We start from the raw sequence: 22246 nt of genomic DNA, 5'->3' as shown, positions 1-22246 counted from the left end.
GTGTCTATTCTTGAGCCAATATCATGCTCTCTTGATTACTGTAGCTTTATAGTAATTCTTGAAATCAGGAATTGTTAGCACTACAGCTATGCTGTTAATCTTCTATTATTGTTTTGGCAATTTTAGGTCTTTCTCCTTTCCACATTAACTTGATATTAGTGTGTCAATATCAAGAAAATAGCTCACTGGAATTTTGATTGGAATTGCATGGAATATATAGATACAGTTAAGAAGAATAAACATCTTAATAATATTGATTTTTCCAGTCAGTATACACAGAATAACTCTTGATTTATTTAATCTTTGGTTTCTTTTATCAGCATTTTATAGTTTTGCACATATAGTTCCTATACATATTTTGTTAGATTTATATTTAAGTACTTCATCTTTATGGTACAATATACATGGTATGTTTTTTTTTGTTTTTAATATTAACTAGAAATTTATTTTATTTATTTATTTTATTTATTTTTGGCTGTGGTGGGTTTTTGTTTCTGTGCGAGGGCTTTCTCTAGTTGCGGCAAGCGGGGGCCACTCTTCATCGCGGTGCGCGGGCCTCTCACTATCGCGGCCTCTCTTGTTGCAGGGCACAGGCTCCAGACGCGCAGGCTCAGTAGTTGTGGCTCACGGGCCCAGTTGCTCCGCGGCACGTGGGATCTTCCCAGACCAGGGCTCGAACCCGTGTCCCCTGCATTGGCAGGCAGATTCTCAACCACTGCACCACCAGGGAAGCCCAACATGGTATGATTTAATTTCAAATTTCATTGACTTATTAAATGTATGTGTGTTTATATTTATATGTACGGTATATATACAAAATACATATATATGTATGTATAGCATATACACAAGAATATATACTAAACCATGAATCCTGTGACCTTGTTATAGTCCTTTGTTATTTCCATAATTTTCCAAAATTGTATTTTTCTGCAGAGACAATCATGTCTTCTGCAAGTATAGACAGCTTTATTTAATCCTTTCCAAGCCAAATACTTTCTCTTTTTTTTTCTTTCTTGTTTTAATGTACTAGCTAAAAATCTCAGTAAAACGGAGAGTAGGAAGAGTAAAAGAGAATATCTTTCGTTTTTTCTGGATTTTAGTGAGAAAGTTTTCAACTTCTTAACATGATATATAAATATTTTTATTTCACGTAATGCTTGTGTCTGGTTTTGGTATTATGGTAATGCTGACCTCATAGAATGAGTTTCCTCAGCTTCTGTTTTCTGGAAGGGAATGTGGTAATTGGCACCATTTCTTTTGATTTGGTAAAATTCACCGGTGACTATCTGAACTGAAGGTTTCTTTTTTGGAAGGTTTTTGATTATTGATACAATTTTTTTTTAATAGATATGGGCCTGATCAGATGACCTGTCTCTCCTTGTGTAAGTTTTAAGCATTTGTGTCTGTGAAGAAATCATTCTGTTTCATCTAAATTATAGAGTTCTGCTTGTTGTTCTTTACTGCCTTTTTAACATTCATGAAACAGGTCAGGATGACGTCTCTTTAATTTCTGATATTGGTAATTATTTTTTCTTTTCTTTTCTTTTTCTGTTAACCTGGCTAGAGGTTTATCAGTTTTGCTGGTCTTTTCAAAGAAGTTTTTGGTTTCATTGATTTTCTCTACTAAAGTTTTCAGTTTCAATAACTTATGCTCACGTATGTATTATTTCTTTTTACTTTCTGCTTACACTAATATTAAATTGTTCTTCATTCTCTAGTTTCCTGAGGTGGAGCTCAGATTACTGATTATAGATCTTTCTTCTTTCTGAATATATGCACTTAATTTTCCTCTCAGCACTGCTTTCTCTGTATCTACAATTTTTTTTAAATTTTTATTTCTATATAATTGCTTTTTAAAATTCCTCTTGAGACTCTTCTCTGTGATCCACATGAGCTTGAGAAAAATGTATATTTTATTGTTGTTGAGTGGAGTATTCTATAAATGCCAATTATATTAGTTTGATTGCTATTACTGTCCAGGTCAAGTCTATCCTTACTGATTCTGTACCTACTTGATCTATCAGTTTTTGCTTCACATATATTGAAAGCTTGATGTCAGATTCCACAACTTTAGGATTTTTATGTCTTTTTGGAGAATTGATACTTTTATTAATATGTAATGTCCCACCTTTTCCTTGGTATTTTTAATTAAAAAAAATTTTTTTTTAACATCTTTATTGGAGTATAATTGCTCTACAATGTTGTTTTAGTTTCTGCTGTATAACAAAGTGAATCAGCTACATGTATACATATATCCCCATATCTCCTCCCTCTTGCATCTCCCTCCCACCCTCCCTATCCCACCCCTCTAGGTGGTCACAAAGCACCGAGCTGATCTCCCTGTGCTATGTGGCTGCTTCCCACCAGCTATCTATTTTACATTTGGTAGTGTCTATATGTCAATGACACTCTCTCACTTCGTCTCAGCTTACCCCCACTGGAATGGTTTTGACCCAGAAAGAATGTCACCTATAAACAGTCTCAGTGTGAAACAAGATAGAGAACAACCCCTCAGGGAGCTCACTGTAAGGCTGGAGGCAAAGCCCCTCCTACACTTTTCTTCACTCCCACATGGAGCAAAAGACTCAGTTATGTGTTTAGTCCAAATCTTGTAAAGCAGCACTGGCTGTAGGGGCTAACCCTGCCCTTTGTTTCCAGGTGTCCCAAGCTGATTCTTAAATCAGCCTTGTTGAAATTAATATGCCTACTCCAAAGTTTTTAGTTTAGTATTAACTTAATATGCCTTTCTTATTCTCTTTACATTTTTTGAATTATTGGAATTTATTTTTAGAATAGTTTTGAGCTTGCAGAAAACTTGAGCAGCATGTTCAGAGTTCCCATATACTCCCCCTCCCACTCCTTCCCTTGCCCTCATTATTAACATCTTGCCTTGGTGTGGTAAGCACGTTAAAATTGAACCTACATTGATACATTGTTATAAAATAAAGTCAGTTATTTTAAGGGCTCACATTCTTTGTGATCTACAGTTCTGTGGGTTTTGTCAAAGGCATGATGTTATGTACCCACCATTACCACCACATCATGTGGAATAGTTTTACTGCCCTAAAAATCCTGTCTGCTCTAGCTGTTCATCCTTCCCTCCTCCCCTCCCCAATCCCTGGCAGATTGTTCTTTTTTTCACTGTGAATATGATAAATTCCAGATTTTCTCCAAATATATTATGGCAAATTATACTCCAACACATGGAAGGGAAGTATTATCACAGTAGTTTTTTTTCAAATATAATCAGACTGGGTTTATGCCTCTCCTACAAAGATTGATAATAATAAAGTATATTGTCTCTAACACTTGTTCACCTGAGTTTGGATTATATAAGAACTACTGAAATAGGCCACCAATCTTCCAACTCTTGTGCTAGAAAGAGCCTCTTTTTTTTTTTTTTTTTTGTCTAAACCATACTAGCCTCTAATGAATTCAGCCAATTAAAGGAACTAAAGGTTTCTTTTCTCATTGTTCCTATGATCTATATACTCTGTGTGCCTACAAGATGCCAGTATTAAGAGTTCATTCCTTGCATATTCTCTGTCCATCACCACTGCCCTATGCTATGAGGAAGTGCTTCTTCTCCACCCCTCACTTGGGTTACAGAAGGATTAGTCTGTATAACCACTTACTCTAGGCTAAGTGAGGTCTTTGAGTGCCTCATAAGGCCTCTTTAGCCATAGTTCTTGATGCTCTGGACTTATTGGCATGTTCATAGGAGTTTTTGTGGAAATGTAGTTACCTGGAAGTGCTGAGGTGTTTGTTCGCTTGTTTGAAACTTGAGTAACGTAAACACCTTGTTCTTCTGCTTAATCCCCAAGGATTGACATGGGGATGGTTCAATTTCTCCTTTTAGTATATTCAGTAGACTAACACAGCAATGTGCTGTGTTCTCCTTCAATAGTCCTTGTTACTCCCATTTACTACCCACATGGTAAGAAAGCTGTCCTACATGTTTATCTCAAACTTACATGGAGAAATTTGAGAAGAGTCAATTAGTAGAACCATCCATAATGTCAACTACTCGTAAGGGTCTATAGAGGCAAACATAGATACATATATCCATGTCTGTCTGTCTATCTATCTATCTATCTATCTATATCTCCTCTGGAAATTTTTTTCCGTGATACATTAGTTGGTGGGAACGAATTTTTCATAGAATATGTAAAGGCCATTTCATAGAATATGTAAAGGCCATAGAATATGTAAAGGCCATATATACAAACACATGTTTGTATATATTTCATAATTTTCTATGTATATGCAGATAGAAATCTACACACCAAAGTTCTACTTCATTTATGTAGTTATTAAGGTTATTTTTATAATGAAATGTTAAGATTTCAAAGAATTTTTATCTCCTAATTTTCTCCCAAATATTAATTGAATTACATAGGGGAACATGTAATCTAAATTCCTAAATAGTTATATCAATATTGATGCTAATTTTCAACGCTTTTTTCATCAAGTGTATATATTAATAAGATGTGTGAAATTTTTTAATTCTAGTAATAGCTTTAGGTATAGATATTTTTTTTTGATTTGTATGTGTGTGGTGTGTTTTATTATATATTAGTCTCTTAAATCAAATAGAAAACAAAAAGTGGAGCTACAAACCAAAGTTACAACAGGATTAGCTTTTCTCATCGCCCGTCTATCTACTTTTGTCAGAGGTCTTTATTTCTTCATAAGGCTTTGAGCTACTGTGCAGGGTCCTTGACTCCAACCTGAAGAACTCCCTGTGGCAGGCGGGTCTGGTGGTTAAGAACTCTTGATTAACTGGGAATGTCTTGATTTCTCCCTCATTTTCGAAGGAAAGTTTTGCTAGATATAGGATTCTTGGTTGATGGTTTCTTTCCTTCAACACTTGAAGTACATTGAGCCATGCCATCTGGCCTCCGAGGCTCCTGATGAGAAATCTGCTCTTGACCTTCCTGGCAAATCTTCTCTCAGCTTCATAGAACTTTCATAATGTACCTTATCGTGTCTTATGCAGCAGAACATTTTGTATAGTATCGTGAAGTCAGTTAAGTTGTAACATTATTTTGAGACCAGAATTTAAGGAAAAGGAATTGAATATTTCAAGTGTAGACATTATGAGGTCTTTAAAATTATTACAGATTTTCAAACTAGAAATAAAAAGGCCACTGGAAGTATCCTACAGATTTTAATTTATAACAAAGTGAATACCAATATCTAATAACACACGTAAAGAAAAATTTCTTTGGGATCCTTTTTCCTAAGTGTAAAGGGGCCTTGAACTCAAGAAGTGAGAAAACCCCTGTGGTTTACCCCCAGCTGTGATGCGTCCATTTCTTGCTCTGACCTCAGAGTGCACCACTGTGATGTACTTCACAGAGCCCTGTAACAGGGGCAGCTGGGCTCAGGTTTTTGGTCCTTAGAGCCCAGGAAGCTGCTTTTGGTGACCTGACGGCCTTGGACCTACAGTTAGCTTGTTTTTTCCTTGTTTCTGCCATTTTGTTGATTTATTTTTCTCTTTTCTCTACTCTTTTTTATCTTTCTCATTTTTCTTTCTTCTTTGCCTTTTTCCATTTTTCTCTCTTTATCATTTTAGTTTTAAATTTTTTCTTCTCAATTTTTTGGTGTTTCTTTTCCATTTCTTCTGCTTTCTTTTCTTCCTTTGTTCTTTTTCTCATTTGTATCTTAATTTTAGTTAGTATTGCTAGATTAGTACAGTTAGCATAGTCAGTACTGTTGGTATAGTTAGCATAGCTGGTGTAGTTAATACTTGATTAGCATAGTTAGTGTAGTTAGTGCTAGTTAGCACTGTTGGTACAGTTAGCGTAGTTAGCGCTGTTAGTAGAGACAGCACACTTAGCACTGTTAGTACAGTTAGCATTGTTAGTTAGCGTAGTTAGTGTTGCTAGGTAGTGCTGTCAGTCAGTGTAGTTAGCAGGTCACCATGATGCAGGGCCTCACAGCCAACTCTGCTGACAAGGAGGCTCATATTGATGGCTTTGAGATCCTCCGCACCATTGGTGAAGGCACCTTCAGTAAAGTAAAGTTGGCGCGGCACATTCTGACCGGGACACAGGTGGCTCTCAAGGTGATTAAAAAAAGGCATCAGAGCGTCGCAAGTGTCCAGGCAGTTTTCCAGGAAGTGTGCAGTATGAAGCTCCTGAATCACCCCAATATTGTAAAACTGCTGGGGGCGATTAACACAGAGGAGGCATTTATTCTGGTGATGGAGTACCTCAGTGGGGGGGACATGTGCCACTATTTGAAGATCCATGACCGTATGACAGAGGCGGAGGCCCGAGGCCCGTTCCGGCAGCTGCTCTCCGCCCTGCAGCACTGCCACCAGAGGGGCATCGTGCATCGGGACCTGAAGCCAGAGAACATCCTCTTTGATTCCAACATGAATATCAAACTTACAGACTTTGGCTTCAGCAACAAGTGTGATGACTCTGGACAAATGGACACAATCTGCGGCACACCCCCTTACTTTGCCCCGGAAATCTTCCTGGGGCAGAGCTACGGCCCTGCGGTGGACGTGTGGAGCCTGGGAGTAGTGCTCTACGCCATGGTAACTGGGTGCCAGCCCTTTTGGGGAAAAGACTACCAGGAGCTGCGGAAGCAAGTCCTACAAGGGAAATACCACATCCCACCTTATCTGTCTTTGGAGATAAGGGTTCTATTACAAAAAATGATTGCCCTCAACCCCAGTGACAGAGGCACCTTACCTGACCTCATGAGTCATGCTTGGTTAAACATGGGCCAGAAGGAGCCACTCCAGCCACCCTGTGAAGAGGACCTGAAGGTGACAACGGTGACGACTCCGGGCTTGACTTGCGACCAGATCCAGGATGCTGGAACAGGCAGTGTGAGCGCCAAGAAACCCCAGGTAGGGGCCTCCATCGTAACTGTGAGGCCCTTCTGTCGCGGGGACCTCAGCGGCAGTGAACTTGAGCCTTCTCAAAGCCCTGTGGTGTCCCCCCTGAAAAGCAGGTGGCTCTACCAGGGAGAAAACGTGCAGCTGCAGGAAGACCAGCAGGCGGAGCAGAAGACCGGTGAGTCTGCCTGTCCCCCACCCAGCCTGGAGGCAAGGACTGCCACCCCCAGCCCAGCCCCCCAGTGTGGCACTGGGACATCCCCCTCCACCAGCAGCAGGATTGGAGCCCCAGAGGGAACCAGCTGCCCCCCGGGTGTGTCCAACACTGGAGGGTCCTCCCACACTGGGCAGCCTGAGAGTGTGTCCTCATCCACTCCCTCTGGCCACAGCCAGAAAAAGCAAGGGGTGGCTAGGAGAATCTGGAACTTTGTTTTGAAACATCTTTGTTGCAAGCTGCCCAGCAAGAGGCGTCATAATAAAGTGAGCCCATGTGAACCCCATGCATGACCGAGGCAGGAAGGTCAGGCCGCCGCGCTCCCTGGGGCCCGGTCCAGTGGAAGATGAGGGTGTTCTCTGCGCGGCCTTCAGAAGCATCGTATCCAAGACCCTGGCCAGCTCAGAGGATGGTCCGGAGCAGCCCGGGCGACCGAAAGCGAGGCCACCGTGGCTGCAGGTCTGCCCCTCAACCCCCACCTGGGTGAAACTTCAGAGACTGGACTGTCATTCCTGGGTCACGTCTCCCCTCCCCCACTCTTCTGTCTTCCGTGTTGGTGGGGGAGGGGGATAGTTCTTGTTCCAAGGACTCCTTGGTTCTTCCAATTCTAGTTAATAAACTTGATGCTCGGGCTTCCCTGGTGGCGCAGTGGTTGAGAATCTGCCCGCCAATGCAGGGGACACGGGTTCGAGCCCTGGTCTGGGAAGATCCCATGTGCCGCGGAGCAGCTGGGCCCGTGAGCCACAATTACTGAGCCTGTGCATCTGGAGCCTGTGCTCCGCAACAAGAGAGGCCGCGACAGTGAGAGGCCCGCGCACCACGATGAAGAGTGGCCCCCGCTTGCCACAACTAGAGAAAGCCCTAGCACAGAAACTAAGACCCAACACAGCCATAAATAAATAAATAAATACTTTAAAAAAAAAACACAAAAAACTTGATGCTCCAGAAAGATGTATCACACCCTGCTTTGCATCTGCTGTGGTGTATAGTGCTCAAGGAGACACCTAGAAAGACAGAAGCTGAGAGATTGGAGTGTGGATGCACAAATAGAGTTACTAGGAATGGGAGAAGTACAATTTAAACTCAGTTACTGGGGCGCACACTTCCACTCCAGCACAACGCAGTGCTTTACATGTTTACATGGCCCCAAGGTATTATAGGACACATTCCCATTAGCTCTGTTGCTTCTGGGCCGTGCTCAGGAACTAGGTCAATACAGATGCTCCTGGGTGGGGATCCAGCGTCCACACTGCTCAGTTCCATCCTTTTCCATAAGCCCGAGCTCACCCCCAGCCTCCTCCCCACAAACAGGTGGAGGTCAGCTCATGACTCTCACAATCCTCAGGTTCTTCCAACCTGCTTTCATCCTTGGGGAAAACCAGCCAATTGTTGGCTTGTTTTTCCCAAAGTTATCATCCTCTTTATTTCTAATGTGGAACACCTACCCCTTTATTCAATTTCAGATTTTATAAAATACTGGAAAAGTCTTTGGCTTTAAGCTGCTTTTTTCTGCTTTCCTACAACAAATGTCCACTGAGAAAGAAAACAGAAAACCATTATCTAATTGAAATTGTAGGAGCAAATATATGTAGAAAAAATATATATACCTTGATACTGTCCCATTTGTATACGTATTTCTGATCAGTGCCATTTGTATAGCTTCACTATTAATTGTCAATTCCTTTGGGGTAACCTGGAGTCCCTACTGACATGCAAACATTCTCTGAGAAAACAGCACTGCTATTACCACTTAACTATGCTTTAAGGTAAATTAATTTGTCAGCTTTGTTGGTATGACCACTGACAGTCACTAGACTGCAGCTCGTTAAGATTGGTTATAAAATGTGTTTTGCTGGAGGGCGGGGGAGAGGAAGTTTCTGAGCCCAGTTGATATTCTCAGACTAATTCACAGTGTGGTCTTGGGGGCTGTTCCTGTCTCTGGAATAGAAGCGGCCAGAGAGTGAAGAATTACAAGAACATTTACTTCCTTCATTTCCTCTTTAGTTCTAAATATATCTCAATGTCCAAAAATAAAAGGCTATGTAATATATTTCCAGTTTTTCTTTATGAATAGGATCAGTAAATAATTAATAAAAGCAAATTAAAAGTGAACTTGTCACAAAGGGAACAATCCTTTGTCTGACATTAGTGAACAGCCTGGTTTTTAATATAAAATATTTTATAAAAGAAAATTATGCTGAGTTGCACTCAGGGTAATTAACTTTTCAGATGCAATAGCTTTAAACTATTTATGTTGCTTGAAAATAATTACTTGTAAGCAATTTGTTTCAATTTTATAAACTAGGGCCAGTTATTATAGGTATTACAGAAGCAGTAATTGCTATTCAGCAGGGTGACGCTTTGCTCTGTCCTCTCAGCGACTCCTGGTTGGAGATACGGGGCCACAGGACGGTAGGGAATTTGTAGCTGCTTTGCTTTTAACATCATTGTGTTAAGGCTGCAAGAGACTAGCTTATAAACTATGAGAGTCAGGCAAAGAGTTTGAACCTACACTATAAAATCCTGTAGTTCTACCCTCTTTACAATATCTGGCAAATCATTCATTTCACTAGGTTTATAGAGAGCCATTTAGTAAAATGAAATGGGTATCCTATGGGTAAAGATTTAATGTCTAGTGCAACCTAGGGCATTATAGTGCTACCTTCCAGCTCTTCTCTCCCAGTGTCTTATACTGGAGTTAGTGATGTGCACATATCTATTCATAGTTCCTCATTCCAATGAACTGTAAGGTCTTGAAATTGAAGGCATGACTTAGCAAAACTTTTTTCAAGGAGCAGGCACACAGAATATGAGTGCTGATTACATTTCATAATTAAATTCATTTTTTTTCTAATATAAACATTGAATTTCTCCTTAGCTTTCATACTAAGAAGACCTTGCAACTCACAAGATTTGACAAATAACTCACCTCTTTGATTACATGTTTATTTGCATATTACTTTTTACCTGATATGAGAAAGAACACAGCTAAATACAGTTGTAGTGGGAGTTTTGTACACATGTGGAGGGATGAGAGAGAAAGGGTGTCGCTAACAATGGATTCTGACAGCAAGAGGGAGGCAGGAGGTCCTTAAGGACAATCCCTATTATTAGTTAGTGGTGGAGCTGAGGGGGGTCTGTATTCCAGTGATGTTTGTTTTAGTTCTGTTTTTATCCTCATAAGTGTGTATCTGAGCAGCAACCCCCTGATTGGTTTTGTATTGGTTATTAATTATTTACTAATTATTAATTATTAATACAACCTCTGTATATATTTTGTAAAATTTATCTATATTTTATAAAACATATTTTATGTTATTTATTAGATAAAACTTTTTGTAATCTTGTAAAAAACATTAGCAAGGGTTAAAATGATCATCCAATTTTTTTTCTCTATAGTAAATATAACAGGGACTTTTGGAAGAAAGAACCATTTTAATGTGTGTAATCTTCCTAAACTGTATATGTGGGAATCCATATGAAAATGCCAGGCTGGCCAAACCTACTAGATACATAAGTACATACTCGTTAAAATGTTGAATGATGGTTCAAAATCATGGCTCAGTTTGGAACCATGACTAGAAAGAGCTAGGAGAATGGCAGTTAGATAAATACTTAGTATTTCTAAAGGGATGTGGGACACAGTACCTCTTAAACATGGCATGCCCAAGAGTCACATGAAAAGGAATTGTAGTAAAGGGGTTTTGACTTTTCAATTCTCATTCAAGATTATAAACCAACTCTGGAATCATATGTGAACCATACCTAATCCTTGCTTGTTGCTCAACCTATTGTGTCTAACTCTGAGAAGCAGATTTCAGAGGGACAAAGGGAAAGAAGTTTGCAACACTAGGCCTATGAATTAAGCCCTGCTTAGTTCTCCTCTTTGATTTTACTGTGTACTGATATAGTATACGTCAAAGCATTTTATATAATCTGCACACCAAAGAATTCACACTGAAATGTGGTTATGGCACTAAAACTATCTTGCCAAAAGCCATTCTCCACAGAAGAGGAGTGAATGTGTGTTCCCAAACTTAACTTAAAGTGATAACTTGATAAAATCCTTTGAATATCGGATGTGACTGGTGTGTAAACTAGATAGTGTCCTATTCAAAGATGCTTCAGGGTGTTTCCTGAAATAGATGTACTTATTTGGATTGGCTATATTTTCTGTCACTCCCTGTCTGAATTACAGGAAGCGCCTCATCATTAGGTGACCTGATTTGACCCCAGTTCCTCTCCCACAACTTCTCTATATGGTAGCCAGAATTGTCATTAACAAACAGAAGTTCAGTCTTTCTAAATTAGCTCCCATTTCACTCTGAATATAAACCAAACTCTTCAAAATGACTTAAAAGCCCCACATGATTACCCCTCCCTTAGTTCTCAGACATCTCACATCACTGAGATGCAGCAGGAGCTCCGGTTCACCTTCTGCTTCTCCGGTGACACTAGCTTCATAGCTTTCTCCAAACATACCAGACAAGTTCCACATTTAGGATTTTGCTCTGACTCTGAATGGGTCAATTTTCCCCAAATAGCTTCATGGGTGAAGTCCCTCACTTCTTCAAATTTTTGGCTCAACTATCACCAAAAGGAGGTCTACCCATACCAGCCTAAGTAAAAGTAGAATCCACCCCCAGGCCCCGCCTACAATTGAAAACCCTTTCCTTGTTCTTTCATTCCATAAGGCTCATGGCCTTTTAATGTAAAATATCATTTATGTGTCCATGTTTATCATTATCTGCTGCCCCATCGCTTCTAGAATATAAGCTCTACAAAGGCAGGCATCTTTGTTTGATTCACTAAAGTATCTTTGGAAAGTGAAATAAAACCTGGCTCATTGTGGGCCATCAATACATTTTTTTTTTTTTAAGTTGAATTAAATGAAAAGGAGACAGGAACAAATCATGTTTTGGCCTACATGTAAATGATAGCATTAAATTGTCAATTGTCCTTGGAAACAATTGGAGAAAAGTTAGAAAATCTTTTTTTTCCCCCCTTTAAAAATCAGCAAATTGTATAGAATTGAGAATTTACCTTGGAGCAATTTAGAATCCATGTGTTGTTTGAATTTTGACTAAGCAATGTCTTTAAGTTCACCAAATTAATCAAGCAAACAAACCTGAGTCTAAATGCAGACTTCCTTACGAAGTACATATTAAATGATCTTACAAGTATAGGAGGGAACTGCTCCCAGGAGTGGGGTTGACCGGTGTCAGAAGCTAATAAAGGTTTGAATATTAAAATAAATAGAATTAAATTAAATTAAGCCTTAATGATCATGAACAATGAAGTAAGTTTCCAATGCTATATATCAGAAAGACCTTCCTAAGAAAAAATGTCATTTGATTAGTTTCAATAAGCTTTATTATGCTCAACAAATCAAGGGATGATCTACTTAATTTTTCATATTAAAAGTTTGCTCTCCAATAGGAGAGCTCAGGAATTGTGGGGTCTATCATATATATTAGTTTCCTTAAATTTCCTTTCTCTTGCACACACTTTTTTAGTAAATTAATGGCAGGGTACAGCTGGATGCTTCTGGAGATGTTAATCTTTGATATCATTGAAGTGTGGACCTAATAAGAAATTAGATCTCTTGACCCAAAATGGGCTTAAGATGTGCATAATTGTAAACATTTGGATGTAATGAGGGGCTGTATTTGGGAGGTGAGCAATAGACCAGAAAGCAGTAAGTATGGCCTTCTGTGGTGAAATAACTGACAAATGATAGATTGGTCTATATTGTGTAACCTAGAGAAAGAGAGCAGAGCAGAGTAACTAGAGCACAGGCTCTGCCTGGAACCAGACAGACTGGATTCAGAGCAAGCTCTAGCATTTATTCAAATTCTGCCCCATAATTTCCTACTGTCTCAGCCTCTGGAGCTGTAATCTCTTCCTCCTTAACTCAGTAAAGTGAGTGGGTCTGCTCACATTCTTCTGCTTCTGAAAATTGTTCCAGCCAGAAAGTTTAGGTGATTGTAGAGCTAATAATGTTTATTTCCTTTCTGCCAAGGAGTATCACATCACGTTCCCAATGTTTTGGAGTCAATAGTTTGATTTTGCCCAGTTCTCCTGTTGTTTGAAGTCAAAAGTTAAGTCTATTCTTTGTTATTTTATCATGGCTTGAAGAGGAATTCTCTTATTTACTTAAATTTCTATATCACCATTTACAATCTAGCCTACCTAGGCTTACAAGAAAAACCTTACTTCTCTCCTCCACTTATGCTACCCTCTTTTATAATCCTGGTAAGGTTGCCTTTGTCAATCCACAAGATTGATGAATTTGAAATGATAAATAATTAAATCCCAATTTTTAAACCATATTTTCTGTTGTAGTGCTCGAATTCATCCAGTCATAATATCTCACCTCTTGATCTCTTACTGATCACTGGTCATAAACTATATTCACCTGAATTTGGCTTGCCTTCCTTCCTTCTTTCTTTCCTCCCTTTATCTTTCTTTTACTAGGGCCGCCTCCAAATGGCTATCATGAAAGCAAGTCAAACTCAACAGTCCAAAATAAAATTCATCAAATTTCTTCATTAAATCAACTTATTTTATGGTGGTTTTTACTTTATTAAATGGCACCAACAGCTATTCTAAGCATCTTCATCTCTTCCAACATCCATTCACTTACCAATTCCAGTCAACTCCACCTCCTAGATAATTTTGGATTCTATATTTACATTCTACCCAAATTGTCACAATTCCAGGTCAGTTATTCCTCTTAACCTGAATGATTGCAATGACATCTTAATCTGTTTGCCTGTCTACTTCCAATCTATATTGCAGTCAAAATTTAAAATTTATTTTTAAATATAAATCTTAAAAATATAAACCATACTTTATTACCTGTTCAGTGAAAACTCTTAATAGTTTCCCATTTCCCTTAGGGAAGGGAAAGCTACTTAACATTTGGCATTTGAACCCTGTTGACATCTGTAACATTGTATTCTCAGCCTTCCCACTGTTGACAGAAATAATAAAAAATCTATAATAATAATAGAGAAATGTTTTATTCCAGCCAAAATGAGGACTACAGCCTGGAAGACAGCCTCTCAGATAGCTGTGAGGAACTTCTCTATAGAAGCATGGTTTTCAGTATAGTTTTATATCTTGTCAGAACAAAAAAAGCAAGGAAGGTACATTCCTTCCAGGTTTAAGGGGGAAAAAAAAGACAGAATAGTATGTACACAGTGGATCAGTGTGGCCTTGACACCTGGGAAGGGAGTCTTACCATTGAAGGAATAATGGCAATTGCATCCCAGGAATGGAGGCATTTATCTCTATCTTCAAAATAGACGTTCTTTACTTCTGGACAATGCACCCTTTAATGGTTAAAGCCAAAATGACTTCCCTGTACCTTAATAGGTGAAATTTTCTTTCATTATTTCCATGTTTTGATTGCAAATCTTTTGATATAAAGCTTTGATGATCAAAATATTTGTTCCTCGATGCCAGGGTGGTACTACCTGCCTGCAGTGGGTGCATCGTGTCCCTCAGTGACAGGCTTTTTCATACATATATATATATGTATTTTTTCCTAGTTATCCATTTTGGGGGGAAAACTAATCAGATATAGTGAACAAGCACAGAGGTATATGCTGACAGGGAAACATTTTATAGGCTACACATATTATCAGTGATGTCAAACTGTTGAACAAACATTGTATTTGTACTTTCAGCAGTAGATTTAAAGCAAGCGTGATACATGTCACGCGTAGATTTATAACTAGGAAAAGAATAGTGATACCTACTATGACAATGATAAGCATCTGTAAAGCAGAGTGGGAAAAAATTCTTATTTCTGAGATGAGCCAACTGAACAGATCACTTAGAGTCAGTTTGCCTTACATCTTGTAACCATTTTATCTTTTGGGAATGTTTTTCTAGGTATATCTCTTCTGCAGAGGTGTTGATATAAGGGCAACAAGTAGTGTGAGCAGTAGCACAAATACTTCCTTGTTTAGCCAGTGGAAAATCTAAGGCAACCCTGTTATCTTATACTTTTTGTCTGTTCTGAAATGATTTTTAGAGAGCCCTCAGCTATTTGATGGTAGCTGATCGATTTCTGATCATATCTCTGTTTACATATACTCTTGCACTAGGAACCAAGATTCCCAAAAGACTTTGCTACCAAGTATCTTGATATCCTGCTAACATGGATTTATTGCCTCTGTAATAAAGAGAGAAAGAAGGTTCTTCTATTTCCATATGTATAGACAATGGGATAACATAATATCCTAATAAACATAAACCTTCTATTTGCCAGCTATTAAGATATTTCTGTGCACATCCTTGAGAAGGTGGGTCAATTCCAATACTAAGACAAAACCTGGGGGAGCACAAGTGATTCCTCCCAGGGTGCTCTCATTGATAGTCTCATTAACTGGAAGTTTAGTTAACACAATGTTAACCCATGAATCATTTTTCTTGCAGGCTTTCCAAAAGCCATCTGTACTGTATTTAACATATGGGAGTTACTGGCATAACTTACTCATGTTTTTTCTCTTTAAGACATTTGTTCATCAAGTAAGAGATGGGGCAAAGGAGCCTTGGGGTAATCTGTGCTCAGTCTCTAAGAACTGAGGATAGTATCAGACAAGGGATGGATCCATTAATATGTTGAAGAATTTGAACCTGAAGGCCAGACAGAGGTTAGTCTAGTTGAGTGGTAATTTTAGGAACATCTGAAAAGTCGGTGACAGGAATTATGAAGGGCTTATATCAGTATTTTTATTGACTGAGGAATTTGATGAGAGATCCAACCAATCGGTTACATTGCCCCCAGTAGCTATACTTTGTGACAACTTTACCAGATAATTTTCTTTCCATAATGAGCATTGAGGCAAAAGTATAGCTAGAAGTAAAACAATAACTTTCATTTAAAAAAAAATAACTTTCAATTTTCATAGTGAGACAGATGTTTAGAAACCAGTTCATTTGAACTAGTAGGATGGGTCATACAGTCCTGGTTCTGATTCTTGGGTCAGCTGTCTACCACTGCTGTCATCTTTTCCTCCTGGTGTGGGTGTTCTTTCTCCTCTGTTTGAGCACTGACTTAAGTCTGAGGTCAGCATTCCTCTCTACAGACCAGTCCAATGCGAAAACCCTTTTTGAAATGAGGGATGTGAATCCATCAGTCTATGGCTTTTAATTTGGCAGTGCATGGATTAGTTAATAATACCTAATAAGGTCCTTTCTGACATGGCTACAAAAAGTCTTTGATTTGATGTGTTTTCTAATTAACAAAATCTCCAGATTGTAATCCATGATCCTCAAGGTCTTTGTTTCTGGGGAGCTCACTGTGAAAGGAATTAGCTACCAACTTTGCATTTCTTTTAAGTGCCTCAATAAGACCCTGACAACAATGTAATATATCTCCCTTGAGTAAGGTTTGTGCACATATTCCCTCATCTAATTACACAGGGTGTCCTGTTAGTATTTCAAAAGGAGACAGCTGATGTTTAGCAAAATGTATAGACCTAAGTTTGAGAAGCACTAGCAGAAGAGCTTTTGCCCATGAGAGATTAAATGCTTCTGAAGGTTTTGCCAATTGAGTTTTGATAGTGACATTAATTCTTTCCACCAGTCCCAAAGATTGGGGGTGATAAGTGCAGTGAAAATGCTGCATTATTGGCCATATGTCACAAATAGATTTAATTATTTGTCCAGTAAAATAATTTCCCTGGTAACTGTGTAACTTGGAAGGAATTCCCCAAACAAGAATTATCCTTTCAGATAGCAATTTAACCTTATAGCCATTGCTCTTCTTCAAGGAAAAGCTTCAACTCAGTGTGAAAACATACAGATCATTACCAAGATATATTTATATTCTTGAGACGGTGACATTCAGACAAAGTCCAATTGCTATACCTCGAAGGGACCCTTAGGAAGAGAAAGTGGCCTTGTGACCCATGAAGTGATTTTCTGGGATTATATTTAGGGTAGATACTAAAACAAGCATATACTTTATGAGCCATCGTGGGAGATATTTTCCAAACATAGTGTTTTCCCCATAAAACCATTTTCTCAGGTGTCCAATGAGTTAAAGAATGTACATGCTGGGGTAATGGCATTTGAGCTCCAACAGGCACTATAGTTTGTTTGTTTGTTTAATTATTTCCAAATTATATTTGTGTGACAGGTCCAAAATTCCCCCTTATTGTTGCCCTATTTATTTCTCTTCTTCAATGGCATATTTCTTGAGCCGGCAGATGGAAATCTTTCACTGGGTTGGCAGGGTTAGCAGAGAGCGCTGACCATTCTCAAGGCTAGACAGAATGGGTATTGAAAGCTACCTGTTTGGCTGCCTCATCAATAAGCTGATTTCCTTTAGCTTCCATACTGTCAGATTTGGAATGCACTGGTATTTTAATAATTGCCAACTGTTTTGGTAGTTGTATACCACTTAATAGTCCTGCAACCTGTTTTCCATTTTTAATATTTTTTAATAAGCTTTCCTGATTATAGCATCAAGCTTTAATAAACCCTTGATGTTTCCGTAGCATTCCAAAGTCATGTGCCACTTCAAAGGCATAATGACTGTCAGCATAAACATTTGCTACCTGACCTTTAGCTCGTTGATGAGTTGATGAGCTCAAGTTAAAGCAATTAATTCTGCTTGTGCTGACTTTGTTTTTTGGTAAAAAAGAACTTTCAGTTATGTCCATTGTGGATGTTTCTGCATATCCATCTTGGTAATGCCCTCAATCATTTTTTAAGTAGGACCCATCTGTAAACCAAAGTAGACCAGCATTATCAATAGAATTTTCTTGCAAATTATTCCTAGGAGTAAGAAGATAATCTGTTTCTAAAATGCAGCTGTGGTCATTTTCTTCTTGTGGTTCTGGAAGCAAAGTTGCAGGGTTAAGGTTATTTTTGTGACATACAACAATTGTAAAATAATAACTAAAATTATGACTAATAACATTAAACCAGAATATATCCAAATTTTAGCAATTTCATATAATCTCTACAACATATGTTTATATCATTTACCCATACTATATAACCTAAGAAGATTTACCATCACTCATTTGACAGTGTTTCCCATGTGATTTAACATACCCAATAAGCCTAACTAAGTTTATTTTTTTAACTTTGTATTTTATATTGGAGTATAGTTGATTAACAATGTTGTGATAGTTTCAGGCGTACAGCAAAGTGATTCAGTTATACATATACATGTATCTATCCTTTTTCAAATTCTTTTCCCATTTAGTTTGTTACATAATATTGAGCAGAGTTCCCTGTGCTATACAGTAGGTCCTTGTTGGTTACTAATATTGGAATGGATTTAATTAAGTTTAATTTCTATCTTTGAGATGCTTCAGGTGCCTTCTGAAGCATCCCAAAGTTACCTAAAGGTCAAAAAACCTTCATTTAGAATTTGATTTGAGGAAGTTTGTCAAAGACATCAAAAGGTTTTAAAAACACTTGGCTAAGTAGGATCATAAGTCAGTATGAAACAATACTTATGCACTCAACCAAAGTGACAATAAATGATTTCAAGGGCAAATACAGAAAGTTACAACAGACTGCTTAAAAAGTAAAGAAACTTTACAATTTGTTACCAAAAGCAGATCAATACCTCAAGAAAACTCTGTCACCTAACAGAGAGAAAATCTAATTCAAACTTTGCACCAACTGACTTTTAATATCAAAATTCACTTAATTAAATCCATTCCAATATTAGTCAGTCCCGAGAACTGTTTTCTCAGGGTTCCTTTTCCACAAACCTTCTACAACTTTCTATAGCCACATTAGTTTGTCACTTATTTTCTTTTGAATTTGGAAATAACCAGCTTTGGGACAAAATTACTTTATTTTCCCTCACCAAAAATACATTTCCATTCCTCATACCATCTTTTATGGAAAACACACACCCTACTTTCCTTTCATGGAAATATTTCTCTTATTATCTTTAGTAGTTCCAATCACATTCATTAGTCAGAATTCTTAACCCTTGAAACCCCAATCTCTAGCAAAAACCAAGAAGCAAGCAATTGTGAACTGTCTGTCATACCAGCATGTCCTGATTGGTAAATTTATAAGTATATTCCATAACCTCTAGAAACATACATTTTCTAACAACATAATTACTTTCCTCAATGTGGTACAAGATGTGTGTCCAATAAACCAAAACATCTTTAGTTTTTCTTTAATAAGACAAAATAGGTAAACTTTGACTTACTTAGCAATTAATGTTTCAATATTTCATCTAATTTGAAAATGATCTGGATATTCAATGAATCCCTATCATTTAACTTAACATAGCAAAGCTAAAATTTCAAGTTATCAAAAAGATTTGGAGAAACTAATTGAAGTAGACATACCATAAAACATAATTATTCTTAGAGTTCATCTGAAAGCTTTTATCTCATTTATATTACTTAATTTACAAATAAATCATTATACCCAATTTTGGCTTTCTTGCTGACAAATCTGTAACAGAGATAATGTGAACTTATTTGACGTTTAGTAAACTTAGGTACAATAAAAGTTTTATACTTCAGGTTGTTAACTGTGAAGATAGACCTATTTAATTAAACCAGTAAATGTAAACTTGTTTTCATTCATTAAAGTATAGTCTTAGATCACCTGATCCTTTAAAAAATTCAGTTTGGTTTCCATTACATTTAGAAATACTTAATTTTTAAGCACTTATTTTAAGTCAATTAAATAGAGCTCTTTTACAAACTAATTTTGATAAGATCATTTGAAGGTAATGATATATCATGTCTCTAATGTACGCACAGACATGTAAACAGACACAAGCAGAGATCTCATAGCTTCATTTTAAAACTTAGTCGTGAATCAGGTATTACAATGTAAACTCACTAGTTTGTAAATAAAAGTTGGAATAAGTTAAATTTACTTGCTTGAGGTTAAAAATGCCTCTTTCCCACCCCCCACCCCCCTTTGTTTTTTTCAGTTTTGGGTTCTACTGATTGAGCAAAGGATGTAGTCTCAGGCAATGTGGTCTGTGTTTACGTTTCAAGGACATAATAAGAGTTATAACCTTAAGCTTTCTCCTAGGAGTACTTTTGTTCCCTTAGGGTCAGAATTTTGAAAAGATATTTCATCAAGCCAGCTTTTTTTTTTTCCTAGCTGTGTATGCAAAAAAAAAAAAAAAAAAAACTGTTTAGGAATGTCAAAAGAGCCCCATCTTGGCCAATTAAGAGTTAAGTTGGGCCCCCGGCGTCCAGAGCGCGCACGCAGGGCACGCACGGCCGGCGGGGCTGGCGCTCCAGGCCGTTGGTCTCCCCGCCCGGATCGCGCAGTATCGCGAGCGTTGGGAGCAAACACCCCGCATGGAGATCCAGGCGTGTTCGCCGCGGAGGCGCCGTTATCCCGGACCAGGCGGACCCGAGCGTGAGGCCGCCGCAGGTACGTCAGGCGGCCGGCTCCCAGGAGCCGCCGCTTCTCTGTACCCGCGGGGCCGTCCGTGCTCTCCGGCGTGCCCGGCGTGCTCAAGGCCCTGAGGGCGCGGGTCTGCGCTGGCGGGGGCGGCGGGCGGCGGCGTGGCCTCGTTGCGCCCCGGGAACCGCGGGGCGCCGACTGGGCGGTGCGAGGGCGACGGTGCGGGGCGCGGGGAGGACGGGCGGCTTGACGCTCCGGTGCACTGCATGCCTGCCCGTGGGAGCCTCGCGGTCCCCTCCGCTCGCCCCAGACCGGCCCGGCTCCCGGCTGGTGTCCCCGCGTGGCCCTCTTTGCGTGTTGACACGCTTCGGTAGCTTGCTCCATTTCACCGTTTTCTTTATCTGAAATACACTTTAACGGAGTCAAACCATATGCCTGGCCCTGGCCCTGGCCCTGGCCCTCCGCCTCCGAACAGACCGCAGTTCTCGGTCTGCTCCCAGAGGGAGCTGGTATCAGATCTTAAGGGACCTCGGTTCTCTGCCCCGTCTCGGTCTGTACGCACTGCTCCACTGATTTTTCAAAAATGCGGGGTAAGAAGCTCGTCGGCAAGTTGGGTCCGGGAGGCTCTGGTTGACTCTCAGAACCAGAATGCCTTTCAGACCTGTAGGATCTTAAAATCTTGCCTTGCCCTGTCCTGAATGTGCTGCCTGAGACTGTTATACACCGTCTACATATGTTCATTAAGATGTGTACCCCTTGTTTGGGTTAGATCTCCTGAGACTTTTGGCCTGTTTGCCTATGCAGATTAAGTTAAATATTTACAAGTTACTTTAGATTCTGAAGGACACTTCCAAGTGTCCTTTGAGAGTGGCTTAAGATTTGAGTTGAACTGGAGAATTTCGTTTCCTGTGGCCCTTTAGTCTTGATTGTGCTGGTAAGTAGCGCTCTCACTTAAAGGTCTCAGTCTGCCTGAGTATAAAAATGAGGGGTTTGGAGAACAGTGACTCTTCCCACCCTTTAATCTGCAGCACCCATTTTATATATATATTTTTTAACGTGAGAGCTTTGTTAAGGTAAAGTTACATACCATAAAATTCACCTGCTTTAAGTGTACTTATTCAGTATTTGTTGGTAGTTGTTGTTTTAGTAAATTTGCAGAGTTCTGCAACCACCATGACCCATTTTAAGATGACATCCCCAAAAGATGGCTGGTGCCCATCTGCAGTAACTGCCTGTTTCTAAGCCCAGCTCCAGGCAACCACTAATCTGTTTTCTGTCTCCTTAGATTTGTCTTTTCTGAATATTTCGTGTATTCAGGTGAGATCGTATGTGGCCATTGTGTCTGGCTTCTTTTGTTTCGCATACTCTTTTCAAAGTTCATGTACATTGTACCCTGTATCAGTAAGTCATTCCTTTTTTTTTAGTTGAAGTAGAGTTGATTTACAATGTTGTATTGGTTTCAGGTGCACAGCAGAGTGATTCATTTATACATATATATTCTTTTTCAGGTTCCTTTCCATTACAGGTTATTCCAGGATATTGAGTATAGTTCCCTGTGCTATACAATGGGTCCTTGTTTATCTATTTTATATATAGTAGAGTGTATCTGATAATCCTAAACTCCTAGTTTGTGCCTTCCCCCAATACTTCATTCTTCATTCCTTCTTATGGCCCAATAATATCCCAGTGTATGGATATAACACATTTTGTTTATCCATTCATGCAGGACACTTTTTTGGGGGGGGGGGGGTGGGGCTGTGTGGCATGTGGGATCTTAGTTCCCCGACCAGGGATCTTAC

At 39.1% G+C, this 22246-nt stretch overlaps 1 protein-coding gene and 1 pseudogene across 8 annotated transcripts in view; both read left to right on the top strand.

Annotated features, from left to right (window-relative positions):
• Positions 1 to 22246, top strand: part of LOC309623716 (uncharacterized protein) — a 451333-nt gene that overhangs the window by 103340 nt on the left and 325747 nt on the right. For 2 of the 7 annotated variants that reach the window (XR_014241484.1, XR_014241485.1), the window contains exon 1: positions 20291 to 20474. The gene's annotated coding sequence lies outside the window, so the exon portion shown is untranslated. Of the gene's footprint in view, positions 1 to 586; positions 742 to 1350; positions 1386 to 20259; positions 20475 to 22246 lie in introns of those variants that run through there. The other 5 variants (XR_014241492.1, XM_082380837.1, XM_082380836.1 and 2 more) reach the window with 5 other exon arrangements.
• Positions 5587 to 22246, top strand: part of LOC309623710 (serine/threonine-protein kinase MARK2 pseudogene) — a 63571-nt pseudogene continuing 46911 nt past the window's right edge. Inside the window, exon 1 of the transcript in view lies at positions 5587 to 5867. The product of the transcript in view is annotated as a serine/threonine-protein kinase MARK2 pseudogene (transcript). The remainder of the gene's footprint in view (positions 5868 to 22246) is intronic.

The sequence above is a fragment of the Balaenoptera borealis genome (genome assembly GCF_965194805.1).
Source record: "Balaenoptera borealis genome assembly, chromosome: 2".
Classification (NCBI taxonomy): Eukaryota; Metazoa; Chordata; class Mammalia; order Artiodactyla; family Balaenopteridae; genus Balaenoptera; species Balaenoptera borealis.
Note: the sequence above shows the minus strand (reverse complement) of the source record. Positions and strands in the feature narration are given on the sequence as shown.